We start from the raw sequence: 22,213 nt of genomic DNA, 5'->3' as shown, positions 1-22,213 counted from the left end.
CCCGCGAGAGCCCTAGGTGCCCATATTGCAGGAATTCAGGAGCCATGCTGTAAGTTCAGAGAGGGTATGTTGGGATGCAGAACCCTGCCCTCCATCCTGCTCAGAAGATCCGGTCTGCACGGCAGCCTCCTGTGAGGTTTTTCCGATAGGTTGAGGAGATCTGTGTACCAGAATTGACGGGGCCATTGTGGCGCTATGAGAATCATTCTGGTGCTGGACCTGTAAAGTTTGTTGATCACTGCCGGTATGAGGGGAATCGGTGGAAAGGCGTAGAGAAATATCCCTGACCAGTCGATCAACAGGGCATTCCCTCGAGATCCCGGACGGTAGAACCTGGATGCGAAGTCTGGGCATTTCTTGTTTACTTCGTCTGCGAAGAGATCCAATTGAGGCCGACCCCATTGAGCGAAGATGTCTTCGACGACTTCGCCGTGTAGGACCCAATCGTGGGCGTCCTCTAGGTGTCTGCTCAGGAAATCTGCTTCCACGTTTTGTTGATCTGGCAGGTGAACCGCTGTAAGTGACATTCCTCTGGCCAGGAGCCAATGCCATATCGTTTGGGACTCTCGAGATAGGGGTAGGGATCTCGTTCCCCCTTGTCTGTTCAAATAATACATTGTGGTTGTATTGTCCGTTTGTATTAGGAGAGATTTCCCCTGAATCGATGGAGCAAAAGACTTGAGAGCCAGATGGACCGCTCTGAGTTCCAGCAGATTGATGTGGTACTTCTTTTCCTTGTCGGACCACAGGCCCTGAGCTTGAAGGGGACCCAGATGAGCCCCCATCCCTGAAGAGACGCATCCGTTACCAGAATGTCGGATGGAATTACCTGGTGAAACGGAGCACCTACTGACAGGTGAGGTCTGTGCATCCACCATTGCAAGGACTGAAGTGCCGCCATCGGTAGCCGCACTCTGTCCTCCGAGCGACCTGTCCATTGGCTCCAGTTGTTCTCCAACGCCTCTTGGAGGGGCCTCATGTGCAGCCTGGCATTTGGGACAATGAAAATACATGATGCCATGGAGCCCAGCAGCGATGTCACCTGACGGGCCGTAGGTGCGTCGGATTTTAACAGGTCTTGACACTTCCTGTTTATTGATAATAGTCTTTCCCTCGAAGGATACACTCTTTGGAGCTCTGTGTTTAGTATAGCTCCCAGGTAGTGAAGGTTCTGTGTTGGAACCAAGGTGGACTTTTGGTAGTTGACTTGAAGGCCTAGAGACTCGAAAACCTTGAGCACAATGTCCCGATGGCTTCTCGCCTGATCCGGAGAGGAAGCTTTCAGTAACCAGTCGTCTAGGTATGGGTAGATGAAGATCTTTTGTTTTCGAAGATGTGCCGCTACCACTGCCACACATTTCGAGAAGACGCGGGGGCAGATTTCAGGCCGAATGGTAGTACTCTGAACTGATAGTGCTGTGAGGCTATTTGGAAGCGCAAGAATTTCCGATGCTTGGGAGCTATTGGGATGTGAAAATATGCATCCTGCAGGTCGATGGAGCACATCCAGTCTCCCTGATGTAGCGGAGGGAAAATCTGGTGAAGAGCCAGCATCCTGAACTTCTATTTTCTTATGTACTTGTTCAGCAGCCGTAAGTCCAGAATTGGTCTGAAAACGCCCTCTCGGACTTTTTTCGCCACCAGAAAATAACGGGAGTAAACCCCCTTTCCTCTGTGCGCAAGTGGAACCTTTTCTATTGCCTTCTTTTGTAAGAGGGCGAGAGCCTCTTTGCGCAGCAGGCTGAGATGAGATGGATTGCATTTGGCTGGTGGCAAGTGCGGTGGAGGCTGTCTGAAAAGAAGAGAGTAGCCATTTTCGACAATGTTGAGCACCCATTTGTCTTTTGTGATAGAGTGCCACTCGTGAAGATAATCTGTGATACTTCCCCCCACCGGAGTGGTGTACAGTGTCGAGGGAAGCGAGATCTCATTGTTTGGCCGGCGCTTTCGGTGTGGACTGCTGAGGTCTACTTGACCCTCATTCCCTTGTGGCCTTACGAGCCTGAAAAAGAGGGCGTCCCTGTCTTTGCTGTGGCCTCTGGGACCAGTGAGGGGTTTGAACCCTCTGCTGGAAAGGGCGCCTGTCATAAGGCCTATACCTCCGCCTGAAGTCTTTCTTCCTTTCCAGGCCTACTGCCCTCATGGTGTCCACCTCGGTCTTCATGCAGGCCATTTCTTCATCCGCATGGGTACCAAACAGCGAGTTCCCGTTGAATGGGAGATTTAGGATGCGCTGTTGTGCTTCCTGTTTTAAACCAGTCAGTCTCAGCCAGGAAGACCTTCTTGCACAGATTCCATGTGCGTACCCATGTGCAGCTAAGTCTGCCCCATCAGCTGCTGCGCTGATGACCTGATTAGATTCCAGACATCCCTCTTGCAGGATCTCTTGAAAATCCTGTCTGTCTTCCCTGGGCAACTTTTCTGTGAATCTGTTGAGGGAGTCCCACAGAGAACGGTCATACCTGCTCAGGAGTGCAGAAGCGCTGTAGACTTTCATTACAGATGCCGCCGTGCCGCACATTTTTCTCCCCAGAGAGTCTAGATGCCTGCTCTCTTTGTCCGGTGGGACCGTGGAGGATGATGCCACCGAGTGGGTTTTTCGGGCTGCGGCCAATATTACAGAGTCCGGTGGCGGGTCCTTTCTTAAGAATAAAGGGTCCTGTTCAGGCGCCTTATATTTTTTCAGAATCCTAGCCGGGGCAGATTTGAGGGTGGCTGGCGCCAAAAAAGTGTCCATGGTTGGCTGCAACAAACCAGGCACTAGCGGCAGTAGCTTTTTCGACACTGTTCTATGCTGCAGAGTCTCAAAAATGACTGACGAGGAGGTAGATGGTTCTGGAAGCTCTATATTTAACTTCTGCGCTCCCCTTAACAGCACCTCATTAAAGGTGGTAATGTCATCCACTGGTGAGACCCTAGCTGGTGGAGAATCTGTTAGGGTGGGGGAGTAACGTCCGACAAATGATCCTGACGACGACCAAGAGGGTGATCTTCTGTGTCGTGATCGTAACCTAGATCGCCGTTGGGAACGTGACCTGCTGCGAGACGCTGTAACAGAGCGCCCAGGCCTCGTGGTCGGTTGGCGAGGAGCAGAACGAGCCCGTTCTGCCCGCGCTGTCGGTGATGGTGTTCTCGGGAGAGAGGCAGTAGGCGAGTACATTCGTGAGTACTGTGAATCCGGGGAGGCCGCTGGTCTATTAAGGCTCTCCAACCATCTTGGTGATAAGTTGATGGGTGAAACATGCCCCGATGATGCCGCTCTCGAACGAGATGAATCGCTCCGTATGGAGACCACTGGAGAAGGCGCGGCCTTATCTGCTGGAGGACGATGTTCTACTCCCTGCGAGACAGGTAAAACCTGTGTCGACGTCGACGGCTGTGCCGACGTCGAAGGGCACGCCGGTTGTTCTTGCCTCGACGTTGAGTGCCTCGACGTAGAGTGTCTTGACGTCGAACGGCGATCTCTGGACCTTGACCTACTCGCCGTCGTGTGCCTCGACGTGGAGCGGTGGGTGGCCGACGGCAGATGTCGCTCTTGCCGCCGTGGCGATTTCGACGTCGTGTCTCTTGACATCGGGGGGCGTGAAGTCTTCGGCGGCGAACGGGCACGCCGGTGATGGCTCGACGTCGATCGGCGGGCTGCCGTCGATGGAGATATGCCCCTGCGATGGCCATGTTCTCTCGACGCCGTGTCCTTCGACGTCGGTTGGGTCGCCGGCGATCTATGGCGGTGAGATGGTGGCAGCGACGACGTCGACGGGGAACAAACAGGTACTTTCCTACCTGCTGTCGTCGACCTAGCCATTCTCTCCTGAGAGTGGCCTGTTGGCTGCCTGGGAAGCAAAGAGGATGATGTTTTCTGCCTCTCGTGAAGCCCATGAAGTCGGATCTTTTCTCTGTCCTTCAGAGTCCTCTTTGACATATTCTTGCAGTGTTTGCAAGTGTCAGGGCAGTGACTCCGAGGCAGGCACACAATACAAAGAGAGTGTGGATCTGACTGGGCCTTCTTCTTCCCACAAGAAGGGCATTTGACAAAAAGGGAAGGCATTTTTCTGTCAGGAAAAAACTGCCAAACTCAGACAAAGATGTTAGATGTCGAGTGAAACAGGAAAAAACAATGTTTTTAAGTATTTTTCTGAGAAAAACTCAGAAAAACTGAGAGCTCAATGCTCCAGGATCCTCTCAGAAGAAGCCGGAAAAAAGAACTGACCTAACTGTGAACCAACTGTCACCTTTCCTTCACCCCTGAGGCATGGTGGGATACTGGAGGTGCTCAGGGTCTTAAAGGCACGGTGCCAAAGTTTTTATGGTTCTCCTGTGTTACCCTGCATGCAGCCTATTGGCTAAGAATGCTCCATTGTTTTTCAATGTGTTTTTTTCTCTTTTTTCTCTAGACATTGCTGCTGCTTATTTCCCTAAGCCCAGTTTGGGGGCTTGGGTAGATATTTATTCTCTATTGTAATTTTATAATGATAAAAAAAAAAGAAAAACTTCATAGAAATAAAGCATTTTAGCTTGTTTATGATTATAGCCTGCATTGCTGTTTTACACATGTATATATGAGTTTAGTATGAAAGATATGTCTACTAAAAATGCTATATATATATATTTTTCGTGCATATTTCATACTTTATAGGTATATGTTTTATATATGCTCCGGGGTCCCCGCACAAGGGCGGGAATATTCAATGTTTATGACTTTGATGAGGATCCCCTGGAAGAGAAACAGACTATGCACACAGACTGTGGATCTGACTGGGCCTTCTTATTCCCACAGGAAGGACATTTCATGAATAATGAAGGAATTTTTGTGAGCAAAAACTTGTCTGTCACTCCAGAAAAATGTAGAATCGTCAAACAAAACAGAGAAAAACACAGTCTGGGTAATTTTTCTAGTCAAATAACTAGAAAAGTGAGAGCTCAGTGCTCCAGGATCCTCACAGAAGAAGCCGGAAAAAAGAACTGACCTAACTGTGAACCAACTGTCACCTCACTCTCACCCCTGAGGCATGGTGGGATACTAAAAGTGCTCAGGGTTCTAAAGGCACGGTGCCAATTTATTTGGTTCTACTGTATTAACCTGCATGCAGCCTATTGGCTAATAATGCTCCTTTATTTTCAATGTAGTTTTCTCTTTTAAAATGGATTGCTTATACTTCCTGTGCCTTCTACTTTGAATACAGAAAGTTTTATCTTTAATTGAAGGTTTTAATTTACATTTAAAAAAAGAAAAACTCCAAAAAAGAAAGCATTTTTAGGCTGTTTCTCAACATAGACTGCATTGCTGTTTACACATGTATGTGTTATATTGGTATTGAAAGTATCTACTAAAATGTTATTTTTCATAGTTTTTTTCATACATATACATGTGTTTGTATATGCTCCAGGGTCCCCGCACGTGGGCGGGAATATTCAGTGTTTATGACTATTGATGAGGATCCCCTGGAAGAGGATCCAAATCTGTACTGACGTAAGAACAAAGACTCCGGTACTGGGTTCCTTGTACTACTGAGTCACTATCAAAACACTTGCACTACAGTGCTCTACAAATATGCACTAAAGTGTTCTACAAACACCATCCTACTTTATAAAAAAACAGATTTGACTGATATCCTTTTCGGTCATAAGTGTATGGTTTCTAACATTAAGCTACAAGTAATATGTTAATTACCAATAACAATGGTTCACCAGTGTGGATCTCTTTCCCTGATTTATTCATTTTAGAATAATTCCTAGTCACCAGGCTCGACACATGTATCACACAAAATTAGTTGCTTTTCAAACATTTCTGTAATAATCCAAAAATATGTTTACCCTTCCACTTTCTTTCAAACACTGTTGAGAAATTTCAAATGAAGCAATTCATTGCAGGCCTTAGAGCCACCCATAGGCAGACAGCCTGTTTAAATTCTCCTTCTAAGGAGAGTGGGGTTTAGTGAGCTCAGCCAACGGAGACAGTTCAATTCTTTTAGAAGCATTAACTATGGAGCCAATTTTCAATAAGAGATGATTGTGAATCTGAGGATAATGATCTGGCAGGTTAGCTCTCATTATCAATGAGTAGCTTTTTCATGTGAGCAAGGGATTCTCTTCTGCAGGTTCACAACCTTTAGAACAGCTTCTAAGAAAGGGTGTTAGCTCTTAGGTTTGAGGGTAATAGTGGGAGTCTAAACAAACAGGTTCCTAAGGAAGGCCTATACCAGCTAAATCAAAAATAGTAATGTGCACCGACGATATTAGCCAACAACTGCTACAAACGTATAAGCCAGTAGTAAACCCCCCCCTCTTTATCATTACTGGAACCAGGAAACCCCCACTGAATCATTATTGGAGTCTGGGGATCCCTCCCAAGTCATTACTGGAAGCCAGAGACCCCAGCCGAAACATTGCTGATGATTTGAAATGTAAAACACTACACACAGAATACAGAAACAAGCATTTATGAAACATATACACAAACAATAACACATTTTATTGAATTTGTAGACAATTATAAATAAAAATAAAACAAATGTTAATTTTAATAGGAAGGTTGGAGCTTTTCTAAATACTATTGAAGCCACACATCGTCCTTACTATATTCCATTTGATGCCCACAAATCAATTTGAGGATATTCATTAAATTTTTACCCTCTAAATTCAAATTCCTTGACATTTACATTATTTTTAAAATGTCAATTGTACATTTAGCCACTTTATTTATATACACTTTATTAATCTAATATTATAAAATTTTCTAAGCAGTCGGAGAACCCCTGAGGAGGCTTCCCACAGGTTGGGAACCCCTGTTCTAAAGAGTGCCCCAGTAGCTCATCCTTATTGAGGTCCGCTCTTGGAATATCCAACAGAATCTAATTTGCTTTCTACTGGGACTATGTTTATGCAATTTAATATCCATATTGCTTTCTGAAGCAAGCTGACTAGCTTCCTTTGAGAATATCAGCAATCCTGATGCATTAAAATCCTGGTTTGTTCAGATTACTATCCTTGAGCTTGATTTACATGCTAAGCCAGATTCAAATTATTTTGCAAGCTCGCTGATAAACTGACAAATGGAACATTGAGACGTTTTTCAATATAAGAAGAAGGATAAGTTCTCAGCACCTCCTTGTCTCTGAGGAAAGTGGTATAAATTTAATCAGACAACAATGCATTTACGTCTCTTATCCTTCAACAGAATGAAATTGATATCAGGTATAACATCTTCAGTAAAAAACGTTCTTAACAATGAACCACACCTTTCACATTTGTTCATAGGTTCCTGAGGCACACCTAACAAAGCTGACAGCACTATGTTAATTTGCCAACACAACACAGTGGAACAAGAAGGTTCAAATCTTTCTTTCAATCTCTCCAGAAAATCCTAAAGGATAGGGACCTTGAAGAAGGGACCCTTAGATGAAGATCTGCAAGCTGTAACAAGCAGACAGATGCACCTGAATAGACCTTTACTTGAAACTTAAGAGAAGAAATAGCAGGTCAATTTCTGATACAATAAAGAAGAATGGCTATGTAAGATACACCACACGCAAAACCTTTTCTATTCCATATCAGTAGGTTCTGGCTGACAGGCTGCAAGTCTTGTTCACAATGTGCCTGCAGTCCTCATGGAGATTCAAATGCCTATATCAAAGTACCTCAGAAGCCATGCTGTCGAGTTGAGGGAGGTTAGATTATACTAAAGTATTCTTTTGTGTTGTTTGATAATGTGTCACACCAAAATAGAAGCCTGCTAGTAGATACTACAGACAGTTGTAATAGATTGAAGCACAACCAGCGTCTTGCCCAGTAAGTATCACTGTAAAGCCCAAATTCCTGAAATTGGTCCTTGTGGACCTCACAAGAGTATTTGGAAAATAGGTTTAAAACAATGGCTGTACTAACTCTGTTTGTTTTATGCTTGTATGTGTAAATTCAACATAAATACTTGCAAAAACATGGCTGTACTAGCTTACCAGTACAATGCCAAATGACAATGGATTTCAGTGCCTGGACATCTATGGCCTGATACACTAGCTGCATTTTGTATATGTAAAATAGTACTACATTTGTACGCCTTACTTAATTGAAAATGCAATTAATAAACCCACAAGTGAAAAATCTCCACCTCATCTATCATTTCTATGGGGCGATCTCAACACATAAGTTTATTAGTTAATAGTAAATGTGGGAAGGGTCCCGTCGTGTGGGAAAATAGAGAATATCTACTAAAACATGAGAGTGCTTTGGTGTAAAGTAAGGAGTGGTTTAGGGAAAGACAGACTACTACAAACACCCAACCACAAGAGAGCAAACATGTTGCTATTCACAAACTAAACTTCTTTAGTTACTACAACCCTTAAAGTGACAAAACAGTAGAAAATGTACACCAGCCCAGGCCTGGAACAAGTCAAGTGTCAGACATGGCCAAGTACAGCGTCTGGCTCCCACTCCATAGAAAAGACAGGGTGCATTGACATATAATCATCCAGTAGGAAATAACACAGTAAATAAAACTCACCTGATCATTGAGATACACAAATACTTTATTTAATGTTAAAATGTATATCCAGTTAATGAATTATAGTTTGGTATTTTAAAATTGTAAATAAAATTAAACATTTGATAAAATATTAAAAATAATTTAAATAACTTTAAATCACAACTTGACAAAATTTGAATGAATTTCTAAAATTCTTTCTTTTTAAATGTACAAGTTAGATACATATATTTTAATTCCTTAATGAATGCATGTTTTATTTAACAAGCTAATGTTCTGTACCGTTTTATTTTAGTAGTTCTATGTTAATAATAAATAGTTTTCATTTATATTAGAATATTTTAATATATTTTTAAAGAATAATATACTTTAAAATATTTCGCTATACTTCCCCCAGGAGATCTCCACCCACATGTGAAAAGTTACTACTAGTAACTTTACACTTGTGAATTTGGCTCCATCCCATTTTACAGGGTGAATGCAACTTTGTAGTAAATTCACACCCAAAAATGGTAAATAACCAAAAGTAGTAAATTTACTATAACGTGTAAAAGCAACTTTCCACGTGTAGCTATACCCATGGGTAAATTTACCTCTGTGAACAAGTCCTCCAAAGTCTATATTTCATGTTTTCTTCACGGCTAACAAGTCTACCAATGGTTCTCCTGAGGACATGAAAAGCTGTTGGACGACATCTGAATGTAACTCCAACTTGAGAGCTCAGTGAAACACATGTTGGATGTGGATTCCCAGAAGATTCTAAAGCGTCAAATCTCCCAGTGCCAAAACTGTTTTATCATGTAAAACATGCTTGTTGTGTTGCAAGCTTGTACTGAAATGAACTCCCCCCTTCCAGTAGTCGAAACAAAAACCTGACAGGCCAACTCAATACCAGGATATTTTTTGTAGTAGAGTGATTCTTAAGGCAATCAGCAACATTGTTTGAAGAGAATTTAAGGACATGATCATCATCCCAACCCACATCCTCAATTATAAGCTTCCTGCATGTTAGATTATGTGGCCACACCCAGTTGTTTACTTCTGTAGGGCCTCTTGTTTGTGTGCCATGAAAACACTGAAAAGATGGGGACTGCTTTGCTCTTGCTAGAAATCAAACTGTTTGACTCATTTTATTTTTTCACTGGGCCACACTGACATGGGTTCCTGCAAAGAGGTGTCATTAAATAGCATGTTACTGATCCAGAGTTGAGCCTTTGGTGTAAGGCCAGAAAGTCCCGTCCACAAATGTCTGCCTAAGGAACACTGTGGAGCATTTGCCAACTCAATCTGACCATGCTCTAATGAGCTGCTTGGAAATTGCTTGACCTCTGGTAGAAAGTCTAGTAGTGACTCCATTCCATCCCTGAAATCTGAAATTCCCTAGCCGCTTTATTAAAAAATTCAACTATGACAAACAATATTCTGGAGGAAAATCTTTAAAATTTAAAGGGAAAAGAAGTTCCTTCACAATGCTGCAAATCATTGTACCAGAAAGTATCTACCAATGAAATAAACTGGTTAAGAATGGTCATCATCAAAATGAGCTACAGGGAAGGAGACAAGTGTATCAGTCTCTGTAGGGTCCTCATGACATTTTTTTCATGCACCTTCCATAAAAGTGGCTTCACAATTCTATTCAAATTTATTTACTTATGTGGTAAAGATTCCAAAGGCCCAAGTCTGTTGTTGTCAAACCACTCAGCATAAATACATGGTCTGCACTCGGTAGTGAAGGGCCTCTTGTAAGACCTCATTCTGTCCATCAGAAGGGTGTAAATGCCAGGAGCTGGGGGAAGTGAAGGACACAATAACAACCTTGCAATAAGCCATAGAGGCATGGACAATTTACCCAAGAGAGGAGAGGCAGTAATAGAATAGTCACAGGGTACATTACCTAGAGCACAGCCCTCCTGGGCATGAAGTCAGACCTGAAGGGCCTTATTTGGGACAAAGTAATACTTTGAGAATATATGGAAGCAACATGTTTTATCTGCAACACTGTCTGATGATTGGGGCAAAAGCAGAAAGAACCTGCCTGAAAAAAGGCACGAACACTCATCTCTTCAGCACAAAGAAGATACAAAAATGATATAAGATGTCAAATAGACAGCCCATATGAGTGACACCATGGAAGAAATTAGTTACTTACCTGTAACTGCAGTTATCCAGTATTGGTATCTTTCATAGATTCACATGCTTGAATCTTCCCCGCCATCGAAGTGGGAGTCCCACTGTATCCTATAAACCAGTATGGAACAACTACAAAGGCTACAGTGAAAGTAGGCCTTAAACTTGCTAGTCTATCCATGTCCTTTTTTTAAATGGACCAAACCTGAACCATGAACAATCAGGCAACAGCACCCTCTACAACACTCCCAAGAGAGGCTCTCTTCCTAAGATTTTCAGCACTAGAGTGTAATATATATCCTGAGTTATTAATGGGAGCCTCTAAGGGGAGGAGGGTGGGTCGCATGTGAATCTATGAAAGATACCAGTACTGGATAACGGCAATTACAGGTAAGTAACTAATTTCTTATGCAGTATTGGATCTTTCATAGATTCACATGCTTGTATCAAAATAACAAGCAGTATTAACCATGTAGAATAAGAAAATTGTAGCGGATGGTGGGTATGAAAGAATTTTCTGCATCATATCATAACTTATATAGTGTAGGTATAGAAACACAAAACTGTATCTAGAGATGTTCAACTGCAAATAATAATAATAATAATAATAATATTCAAGTATTAGAAATACAATTCTCCATTACCACAGAGGCTCACCTTACTGGAACAGATTACGTAGGACTGCTTGACCCACGGCCGCATCACTTCTATGTGTGGACTGGAGGCAGTAGTGCTTAGTGAACAAGTGGGTACTTTTCCAATTAGCAGCATAGAATATTTGTTCTAACGGAACTCCAGCAAACAGAGCAGCAGAGGTAGGTAGTGCCCTTGCTGAATGTGCTCTAGGCCGTCTTTCTAGAGGTTTTCCTTCTGCATAATGACAGAACTGGATGGTTGCTGATAGCCATCTTGCGATCATTGTATTTGTTACTGCAGTGCCTTGTTGCCCGGTTCCGTAGGACGGTAATAATTGACCAGACTTGCGAAAAGTTTTAGTGCGTTGGAGATAGAACTTAAGACATCTCTTTACATCCAACGTGTGGAGAGATTTTTCTGCCGGTGATGTTGGATTGGGAAAATATGTCCGGAGAATAACTGGTTGATTGAGATGAAATTGAGAAGGAACTTTAGGAATTCATTTTGGATTTGTTTTGAGAATTACAAAATCCTCAGTAAAACGTAGAAAAGGTTTTGGTGTAGTGAAAGCTTGGATTTCACTGACTCTTCTGGTGGAAGTGATCGCTAGTAGGAAAGCTATCTTCCACTTAATAAACTTGAGGTCTACCTTGTGGATAGGTTCAAAAAGGGATTTAATTAATTGTGAGAGGACAACATTAAGGTGCCATTCTGGTGGGGCAACATTCCTGGAGTAAAAACCCTGAAAAAAAACTTATGAATTGCTAATTAGTCGTGATGAACAAAGGGAGGCCACGTCTGTAGAACGTCTGTATGTCGAAATTGTTGCTAAATGCACTTTTACTGAGGAATGCACAAGCCCGGATTTTGCTAGCATTAGCAGATAAGGTAATATTCGTTCTGGAGAGACCTCATACGAGTGTAAGTTATTTTGTTGACACCAACAACAGAACCGCTTCCATTTAAGTCGATATGTTTTGTTTGTACTGTCCGCTGTCACTTTGGAAAGTATGTTTCTACATTCTGGAGTGATCTTCAGATACTGGAACACATGGAATTCAGTAGCCATGCATGCAATTGCAGTGACGTCCGGTTGGACGTCTGGTCTGGATGTAATATCTCCCCCTGGAGCATTGATAGTAGCATTGAAGTTGGTGGGAGGCGACTTGGTGTGTCTTCTGACATCAGGAGAAGTTCCGTGTACCAGAACTGCCTGGTCCATTTGGGAGCGATTAGTATTAGGCGACAGGTTTCCGCCTTCACCTTGGCGCTGACCTTGGGAATCAATGGGATGGGGGGGAAAGCGTATGCATAGATCCCAGACCATCGCATCAAAAGGGCATTCCCCCAAGACCCTGGAAGGGGATATCGACTTGTGTAAAATGGCATTTGGTATTCCTGTTTGTTGCAAAAAGATCTAGAGTTGGTCTCCTACATTTTGCAAATATTTTGTGTAGTTGGATTTGATTCATTTCCCATTCATGACAATCGCTCTTGGCCCTTCTGAGTGCGTCCGCTAACGTGTTGTGCACTCCTGAGACGTGTTTGACCTTCAAGGAGATGTTGTGGCTTGCTAGCCAGTTCCATAGCTCCTGGGCTTCTTGTGAGAGTGTTAAAGATTTCGTGCCTCCCTGCTTGTTGATATAATATATGCTCGTTGTGTTGTCTGTTCTCACCAGTACTCGAGATCCTTGTCTCCTTGGGCGGAAGGGCTGCAATGTGAGGAATATGGCTTGAGTTCCAGGCGGTTGATGTGCATCAGCTTTTGTTGGTTTGACCATTTCCCCTGGATTTGCATATCTTGGAGATGACCACCCCATCCTTCCATTGATGCATTGGTTGTAATGATAAACTCTGAGGCTAACGACATATAAGTGAGGCCTTCAGAAAGATGAGACTGGTGGCCCACCAGTCCAATGCCCTTATCATCTTTCGTGTAACAAAAATGCAATCTTCGAACAATCCTTGTGATTGGTTCCACTCAACCTGTAATTCCTCTTGCAACTGTCTCATTTTGAGAAGTGCATTTTGAACTAGGTTGATTGTGGAAGATGTCCTGCCTAGGAGCGATTTGTATAATCTCACTGAAATGGACTTTCTTCTTGATATTGTGGTGGCTAAAGACGTCAGTCGCTTTTGTCGTTCCTATGTAAGGAAAGCTTTGTTTTTCTGCGAGTCCAGAACAGCACCGAGAAACGTCATTCTCTGAGTGGGTATTTTGGAAGATTTTCTTTCGTTGACAGTGAGACCTTACTCTTGAAAGAGCATAAGGCAGTCCTTTGTCGCTTTGAGTGTTTTTTGTGGAGTCGACGCTTTTAGTAGCCAGTCGTCTAGGTATGGAAAAACCTAATGACCTTGGTTTTGGAGAGCGACTGCTAATGGGGCTAAACTCTTGGTGAGAATACGTGTGGTTGACTTGAGTCCGAAGGGAAGGACTCGGAACTGATAATGAGTACCAGCCATTGTGAATCAAAGATACTTGTGATGCTTGGGATGAATGGGGATAAAAAAGTATGCATTTTCCAAGTCTAGAGATGTCATATAGTCTCCGTTGTCTAGGAGATTTAATATGTCTGAAAGAGTGATCATTCCGAAAGTTTGCTTGCAGAGGTATTTGTTCAGATGCTGTTTTCTTTCACACGAGGAAAAACCAGTAATAGAATCCTTTTCCTCTCTGACCCACTGGAACTTTCTCTATTGCTCCTTTGTGAAGCATCAATATGGTTTATTTTTCCAATAAGTGAATATGAGGGGAATGGCCCCTTTGGGGGGTTGTCTGGTGGTTTCAATGTGAATTCCAAGGTGTGGCCATAAGTAACTATGTCCAATACCCATTTATACGAGGTGATAGTTTTCCAGTTGTAGAAATATTTGCCCTTACTTGATGATGGAAAGGTTGAGCAGCTGGTACCTGGGTTGGGTCATTGTTTGCGCCCTGTGTCTCTGGATTGATGTGAGGATCTCCGGCGAGCTCCCTGTTTAGAGAAACCAGCCGTAGTTGGTTGACAATACGTTTGCGGCGTTCTATATTGAGGTTGGTAAGGCTGAAACTGTTGGGAGCGTTGGTAAGAGCCTCTATAAGTGGTAAACCTTCAACTCCTTGCACCTCTGAAAGGCAATCTTCTTTACTGCAAGGCACCTAGGAATTTGGCGGTGTCAGTGTCTGTTTTAATGGGAAGAAAAAGCGTATCTCTGTCATAAGCCATATCCAGAATTTTTGGTTGCACTTCCAGTCGAAATTAAGTGGTTTTGAGGCAACCCTGATGCCTCAGAACAGCAGCGCCTGCCAGTTGCCTGAACCCTGCGGAGACGATATCCGTGGCTGTGTCAATTATCTCAGAAGAGGCACGTTCTCCTTCCTGAAGACCTTTTTTGCCTCCTGTCTTTGGTCTTCTGGAACGAGATCTATCATAGATTTGATGTCGGACCACATCTGTCTGTGGTATCATGCCAGGATAGCCAAGGCGTTAGCAGCTCTCACTGTAATGGCTGACATGAGGGAAAATCTTTTACCTATAATGTCAAGGCATCGTCAGTCTCTATCTGCTGTTACTGAGATGGGGGCTGGTGGATTTTTTAGATGTTCTCTGCGCAGCTTGAGAAACTATGGAATCCGGCCTAGGATGTCCCGTGAGGCATGCAGGGGAATCATCAGGGGCCCTGTATTTTTTGTCAATACGGGGCAGGACTGCTGGTCCTGTAGCGGGATTCTTCATTATCCTAAAACCCTCCTGCCATAAGTGGTCAAAGATGGGAATGGACCTTACTGATTTCCTTAAAATCATATAAGAACCAATCAGAATGCTACACTGTAATGGGTAGTCGAAATCTTTCTGTTGCCCTTTCCATAATACAATGAAATCCCCCAATGTCCTCCGGTGGGGAGTCAGCAGGAGAGTGTTGGGGAGAAGATGGAGTAGGGATGATGTAATCCTCCCAGTCATCTGGTTGAGCCGGTAGTTCACCTTCTTCCCTGGCCTCATCTTCCAATGTGGAAGGATCATCTCTGGGAGGAGAATCAGCACGTGGTGGTGGTGTCGTTCTAGGCGTAGCTGGAGGTGGCATACTTGATGGTGGAATAGGAGCTATATGTAGAGGGGTTGATGGTGGTACCCCTGTCCATGGAGGGAAACGCCGTCTGTACTCTGATAACATGTCATGAAGATCCTCTACTAGAGGACGAGGAATAAACACATGTTCCTGGGAGCGATGGGGTTCTGAATAGTACTGTTGGTGCTCAGTGTACTTATGAATAGAGGGCTGACCATAGTATCCCTCAAAGTCTTGACTCTGGTCACCCTCATAATACTCTTCTTCTTCCTCCTGATACCTAACATGGAGTTATGAAGGACTATGAGCAAGTCTAGAAGGTCCTTCCTTATCTGACTCCTCCATGTCTAAAAGGTGACTTGGGAAAAGGGGTGAAATGTTTGACATGTGTGCCAGAGCAGGTTTACTGAATGTCTTAATTTTTAATCTTGCTGACGTCGGCGGTGGGATCGTCGACGGTGAGATCGTCGATGGTGGTGTTGTCGTCGACAGTGTCGTCGACGAGGTCTTAGGCACTGACAACGTCAATGGCGTGATGTTCACCGTCATCGTCGGGGAAACCGTCATCGCTGGAAATGAGCCGCCTTTTGTCTCCGAGGTTATTGTCGACAATATTGGAACCTTAAGTGAAGATGTGGTCGTCGTCGTTAGTGTAGATGGTCTCGTAGACAATATGGTGGTGACGGTCGTCGTCGACGGAGTCAAAAAAGGAGATTTTTCTCCTGTTGTTGACGTGTCTGAGGTATCTTTAGATTTGCGCTTTTGTGGCTTACATGGAGTAGCTGGAGCAAATGAAGCTACTTCTGCAGAGGAGTGTTTTTCTTTGAGTCCCTCGACTGGTGGTGAATTTTAAGGGATTTTCTGCTGTCCTCAGAAGTGCCCTCCAAATATCTAGCCCTCTTGTGATTTAAGCACAGAGTCACTATCTTCATCAGAAGATGTTTTTTGGGCTTTAGTTTTCTGTAGCCACAGCAATAATCTGCCTTCTCTGTCTCTCAAAGTTTTAGGTGGAAAAGTACGACAGATTTTGCATTATTTTGTCTTATAAGTAGGATGAAGGCAATAAATAAAAAATTTATGTGGACGATGTACATAGACTCTCCCTAAATATGAAACATGCACAAGAAGACAGCATTTACTGACATCTTTTAGCCAGTTGCTCAAAATACTAAACAAAAACTACATTTGCTGGCTCAAAAACACCACCTAAAACAGTATATATAACTTAAAATGAAGGCAGAAAATGGCACCTCAATTGTACATAGTAACATTTGATCATGCTCCTCTAAGAACCCTAGAAGGTTCTATTAAATTTTCCATCATGCCTGTGGGGTGTCAGTTGGTCAGTTTGTTTTTCGGAGCATCAGAAAACCACCAAAGTATCTGTTGTTGAGTCCGAATACCAACAATAATGTTTAGCAAAGTTGTGAAAATCAGAAACACTGCTTAGAATGAAAGAAGGATGTGTCCTTAATGACACCTTGTCACAATGTAAAAGGTAGAAATGGTTCATTAGTACAGCTACCTTGAATCTCACTCACCATTATGACTAATATAATAACCACAGAAAATTCAACCTTCCAAAAAAGGTGCTGTGGATCAGTTTTATGCACATGTTTTATGCATGTGTTCAAAAGAGGGACTTGACGATTTAGAGATGCCATTTTAAACTCTAATGCAAAAGGCCTTGTAATACTTTTCCAAGACCCTCCATAATTTGTTTTAGCACTGGAATTGTGAGGACAGAGGCTTCCATAGGGGAACGATTATGAGCAGCGATTACAGCTAAATGCAGTGATAAAACAGTACAGAATAGGAAACCAGACTTTGCAAGATTAAGCGGATAACGTAATTTCTTCTCCTGGTGTGTTCTGGGGTCCGCCTACTTGTTGATATACGATATGCAGAACCTCTTCCATCTGAATGCGTACGAAGACCTCAGTGGATGGACGTTTCACCTCTCTCTGGATGCCCATGTTGTTGTGGGGGACCTTTAAGTGTTAATAATGAAAGACCTCATAAGATAGAAACGCCTTGAGCGACAGAATACTGAAAATACATTTGTCCTTAACTTCTAGGAAAGTGACCTGAGCTGATTGGCAGTGTATTATGCAGCAGAAGACACACCTCAAGCAGGTTTCAGGTACTACCGTTGGTGTGGCAAATCATGAGTGATTAGAACATTTTTCACACTACTGAGTCTGAACCCAATGGTCACCCTGGGAACAAATGGTATCAGAGGAAATGCGCAGAGAAAGCCACTCAACCAAATCATCACATTCACGAGGATTACAGCTCTGGAAACCTGCGCTTTGAGATAAGGCAAAATATATACTATCAGTTTGTTGTTTAAAAAGCATTTGCGCTCTTATAATATTGATTGGTTTATATTCATTTATATTTTGGAGCTCTGGGTAAGTATAATGATCATCAAAATGATCTATAAGGAAGGAACAGGGTGCATGGGCCTCTAATAGGGCCCTTATGAATGGCTCTCCAACGACCACTGCTATATTAACAGAGCTTCCTTGGAGAACATTCTGGACTTTGTGAATTGACCCTTGCTTGCTCAAATAACACATATTTGTCTTGTGGTTCAGCTGAAGAATGGAACTTTGCCTGATCACACAAAGGACTGCTGGAGTTGTTTCTGTTCCTGGATCTGCCTTTTCCAGAATGGTGTGTGCAAGTGTTGTTTGCCTTTGCTCTGCAAGAAAATAAGTTACTTACCTGTAACTGTAGTTCTCGGTACAATTTTCACAAGTAATGTAAAGACATATTAACAGAGGAAAAAGGCCCTAGGCCTCTTCAATTTCATAGTCTATCAGAGTAATTTTGTGAAAATGACCAAACCTGAGCCTCCACCAATCAGGCGACAGCATCCTTCAGAACCTCCTGAGAGAAGCTCCAGCACCTCAGATTTTCCAAGCACAAGTGCGTATTTTATGTTAAATATATAAAGAAAGAAATAGGTGAAGTGAGCTTCTCCGGGGAGGCGGGTGGGTCGCATGTGAATCTATGAAAGATTCCAATACTGGAGAACTACAGTTACAGGTAAGTAACTTATTTTCTTACTCCAGTATTGGAACTTTCATAGATTCACATGCTTGAATCAGAGTAGAGAGCAATAACTATGCACATTGTAATATGACAACACCTCTAATAGAAAAAATATTTTGACCCACAAAACCTTATTATCATCCTGCATAAAATAATGAACTATATAAGTATACGCCCATATGTACATATATATATATATATATATATATATATATATATATATATATATACACACATACACATACATATATACCTCCATACACACAGATATACATGTACAGATACATGATGAAATACCAAGAAACACAGTAAAAAGAAATCATTATAAGACACTACTGTAACATGACCGTTGTCTTCAAACCTGTTTACTTATGTGATTGTCATAACGTTCTTTTATCTTTGTATACAGTTCTGTTTTTCTTTCTTTTTTTTTTTAATGTAAACAATGTGCATACCTGTTCTAGGATGGAGGGATGGAGGAGAAATGGCTCACCTTCACCTGAAGAGATGCCTGAGAACCGCTTGGCCCACTGCTACCTCTCCCTGAGAAAGAGATTCCAAGCAGTAGTGCTTAGTGAAAGTATGACAGCTCTTCCATGTTGCTGCCCTACAAATGTCTTCTAGTGGCACTCCGGCAAACAGTGCCGCTGACAATGAGACTTTTCTCGTAGAATAAGCATACACAGATGATTGCAAAGGTTTGCCTGCTGCTTGATGGCAAAAGCGAATGGCTGAGGCGATCCATCTGGAAATACTCTGCTTGGATAGTGGGTAACCCTTCCTAGGAGCACTGTACGCCACAAATAACTGATTAGAGCGTCGAAAAGATTTAGGGGGTGATTCTAACCCTGGCGGGCGGCGGAGGCCGCCCGCCAGAGTTCCCCCCTCCAGAATACCGCACCGCGGTCACAAGACCGCTGCGGTTATTCTGGGTTTTCCACTGGGCTGGCGGGCGACCGCCAAAAGGCCGCCCACCAGCCCAGTGGAAAACACCCTTCCCACGATGAAGCCGGCTCCGCGGAGTGGGAAGGTGCGACGGGTGCAGTCGCACCCGTCGCGAATTTCAGTGTCTGCAAAGCAGACACTGAAATTCTTTTTGGGGCCCCCAGGGGCCCCACGACACCCCATACCGCCATCCTGTTCCTGGCGGGAGAACCGCCAGGAACAGGATGGCAGTATGGGGTGTCAGAATCCTCATGGCAGCGCAGCGAGCTGCGCCGCCATGGAGGATTCAATTGGGCAGCGGAAAACCGGCGGGAGACCACCGGTTTTCCTCTTCTGACCGCGGCCAACCCGCCGTGGTCAGAATGCCCTGCGGGGCACCGCCAGCCTGTTGGCGGTGCTCCCGCCGACCCTGGCCCCGGCGGTCTATGACCGCCGGGGTCAGAATAACCCCCTTAGTCCTGTCCAAATAAAATTGAACACATCTTTTAACGTCTAAGGAGTGTAATGCCCTCTCCGCCGGAGTAGATGGATGAGGAAAAAAAGACTTGAAGACTAAAGGTTCGTTTATGTGAAAGTCTGACAGAACCATTGGAATAAATTCGTGTTTAAGCTGCAGGAATGGCTCTTGGATGGACAGCGCTTGCACCTCGCTGACCCGCCTAGCTGATGTAAGGGCTACCAATAAGGCAACCTTCCACGACAAGAACTTGAGGGAAGCACGATGGATCGGCTCAAACGCATGCTTCATCAGTTGTGCCAAGACAATATTCAGATTCCACGAAGGAGGCGGTGGTCTGAAAGGAGGGTAAACCCTGAAAAGCCCCTTTAGAAATCTCTTAATCAGCCGAGAAGAGAAGAGTGAGGGTGTGTCATCTGAACGTCTGTATGCAGCTATAGCTGCTAACTGAACTTTAATGGACGAGTGTGCTAGGCCAGATTGAGCTAGCTGTAAGAGATACGGCAATATTTCCTCTGGTGGTGAGACTAGAGGGTCAATCCGACGCTGATGACACCAGGCACAGAATCTTTTCCATTTACACTGATATGTCTTGTTAGTGCTATCCGCTCTGGCTTTTGACAAAATATCCCTGCAGTCCTGCAGGATATTCAAATGCGCGAACTCTCTGTGGTGAGGAGCCATGCTGATAATCGCATTGACTGCGGATCGGGGTGCCGAACCTGGCCGTTGTTCATTGTTAGTAATTGAGTTAACGGCTCCAGTGGAATATGAGGTTTGATTGACAGAAGGAGAAGTTCCGCAAACCAATGTTGGCGCGGCCAGTACGGGGCTATCAGTATCAGAGTGCACGGTTCTGTTTTCATCTTCGTGAGGACCCTTGGGATCAACGGAATGGGAGGAAAGGTGTAAGCAAAGATGTCTGACCAGACTATCGAAAACGCATTCCCCCAAGATCCCTTCTGGTGATGCCAACTTGCGATGAACCGGCATTTGGCGTTGTCTTTGTTCGCAAACAGGTCCACCGTTGGTGTTCCCCACATGGAAAAAATATGGTTCAGTACTGTCTGGTCAAGCTCCCACTCGTGGCAGTCCGATTTCTGCCTGCTGAGTGCATCTGCTGTCTTGTTGTTTATTCCAGGCAAGTGTACCGCTGATAGTGTGATGCCTTGCTGCGAGGCCCAGTTCCAGATCGCTTGGGCTTCCCTGGAGAGGGTGAGAGATCTTGTGCCTCCTTGTTTGTTGAGATAGTGCATCGTAGTGGTATTGTCCGTTCTTATCACCACTTGCGATCCTGAGATCCTTGGGAGAAATGCTTGTAAGGCCAGGTGCACTGCTCTGAGTTCTAGCCAAATGATATGCATTGATCCCAGATGCAGTGGCCATTTGCCACTTATTTTCAGATCCTGTAACACCGCTCCCCAGCCTTTCAGTGAGGCATCCGTTGTGATAGTCCACGGGGCTGGCTGTTGTAGAAACGAAAGGCCGATTGATAGATGATGCCTTTGAGACCACCATCTCCGAGTTCTGATCATTATCAGAGTTATTTGTATCTTGTCTTCGAAAGTGCCTGATACTTGGAGCCATTGACGATTTAGTTGCTCTTGTAAGGGGCGCATCTTTAGCCGACACAGAGGGACCAGAGGTATGCATGAAGACATCATGCCCAACAGCGATTTGAACAGACGGACAGTAACCTTTCCTCTTCTCTGTATGGAACTTACTAGAGTCAGTAATTTTTGTTGCCTCTCTAACGTGGGACATGCCATGGCGGACTCTGTGTTCAGTCTTGCTCCTAAAAAAGTAATATTGCGTACTGGTAGAGGGTTGGACTTCTCCCAGTTGATTGTGAATCCGAGATTGGTTAGTAAGGAAACGCACTTTTTTGTTGACTTGTGCGCTCCTGCATAAGTCTTTGCCTTTATCAACCAATCGTCTAAGTATGGAAAAACCTGGTGCTTTCTCCTTCTGAGAAAGGCTGCGACTGGTGCTAGACATGTGGTAAATATTCTTGGGGCTGATTTCAGTCCGGAAGGAAGGACACGGTATTGATAATGGCTCCAGGTTACGGTGAATCTTAAGTATTTTCTGTGGGCAGGGTGGATGGGTATGTGGAAGTATGCGTCTTTCAGGTCTAGTGATGACATAAAATCTCCCTGATTGAGACGCAGAAGGACGTCTTGCAGGCTGATCATTCGGAACGATTGCTTCTTTAGGTATACATTTAGTTCCCTTAAATCGAGGATCGGCCTCCAATCCTTCCACTTTTTCCGAATGATGAAGAACCTGGAATAAAATCCTGTTCCTCATTGGGCCCGAGGCACCTTCTCTATAGCTCTCTTGAGAAGCATCTTGTCGATCTCTTTTTTAAGTTGTTGAGGGTATTTTGAAGGAGTCCTGCGGGGAGGGTTGGAGGGAGGTATCTGGATAAATTCTAAAGTATGGCCCGTTTCACTAAT

General features: G+C 43.8%; 1 protein-coding gene and 1 long non-coding RNA gene across 3 annotated transcripts in view; one reads left to right on the top strand and one right to left on the bottom strand.

Moving 5' to 3' along the window:
• The window catches only part of VPS45 (vacuolar protein sorting 45 homolog), a 430,890-nt gene that overhangs the window by 121,847 nt on the left and 286,830 nt on the right, over positions 1-22,213 (top strand). Inside the window, exon 4 of one of the 2 annotated variants that reach the window (XM_069218227.1) lies at positions 17,371-17,435. The exons of the other annotated variant lie outside the window; for it this stretch is intronic. The gene's annotated coding sequence lies outside the window, so the exon portion shown is untranslated. The remainder of the gene's footprint in view (positions 1-17,370; positions 17,436-22,213) is intronic. 2 annotated transcript variants of the gene reach the window in all.
• LOC138268512 (uncharacterized) overlaps positions 1-22,213 on the bottom strand; it is a 126,748-nt gene that overhangs the window by 96,414 nt on the left and 8,121 nt on the right. The window lies entirely within an intron of this gene.

The sequence above is a fragment of the Pleurodeles waltl genome, chromosome 12 (genome assembly GCF_031143425.1).
Source record: "Pleurodeles waltl isolate 20211129_DDA chromosome 12, aPleWal1.hap1.20221129, whole genome shotgun sequence".
NCBI lineage: Eukaryota > Metazoa > Chordata > Amphibia > Caudata > Salamandridae > Pleurodeles > Pleurodeles waltl.
The sequence above is the reverse complement of the archived record's forward strand: the minus strand, read 5'-3'. Positions and strand labels throughout refer to the sequence as shown.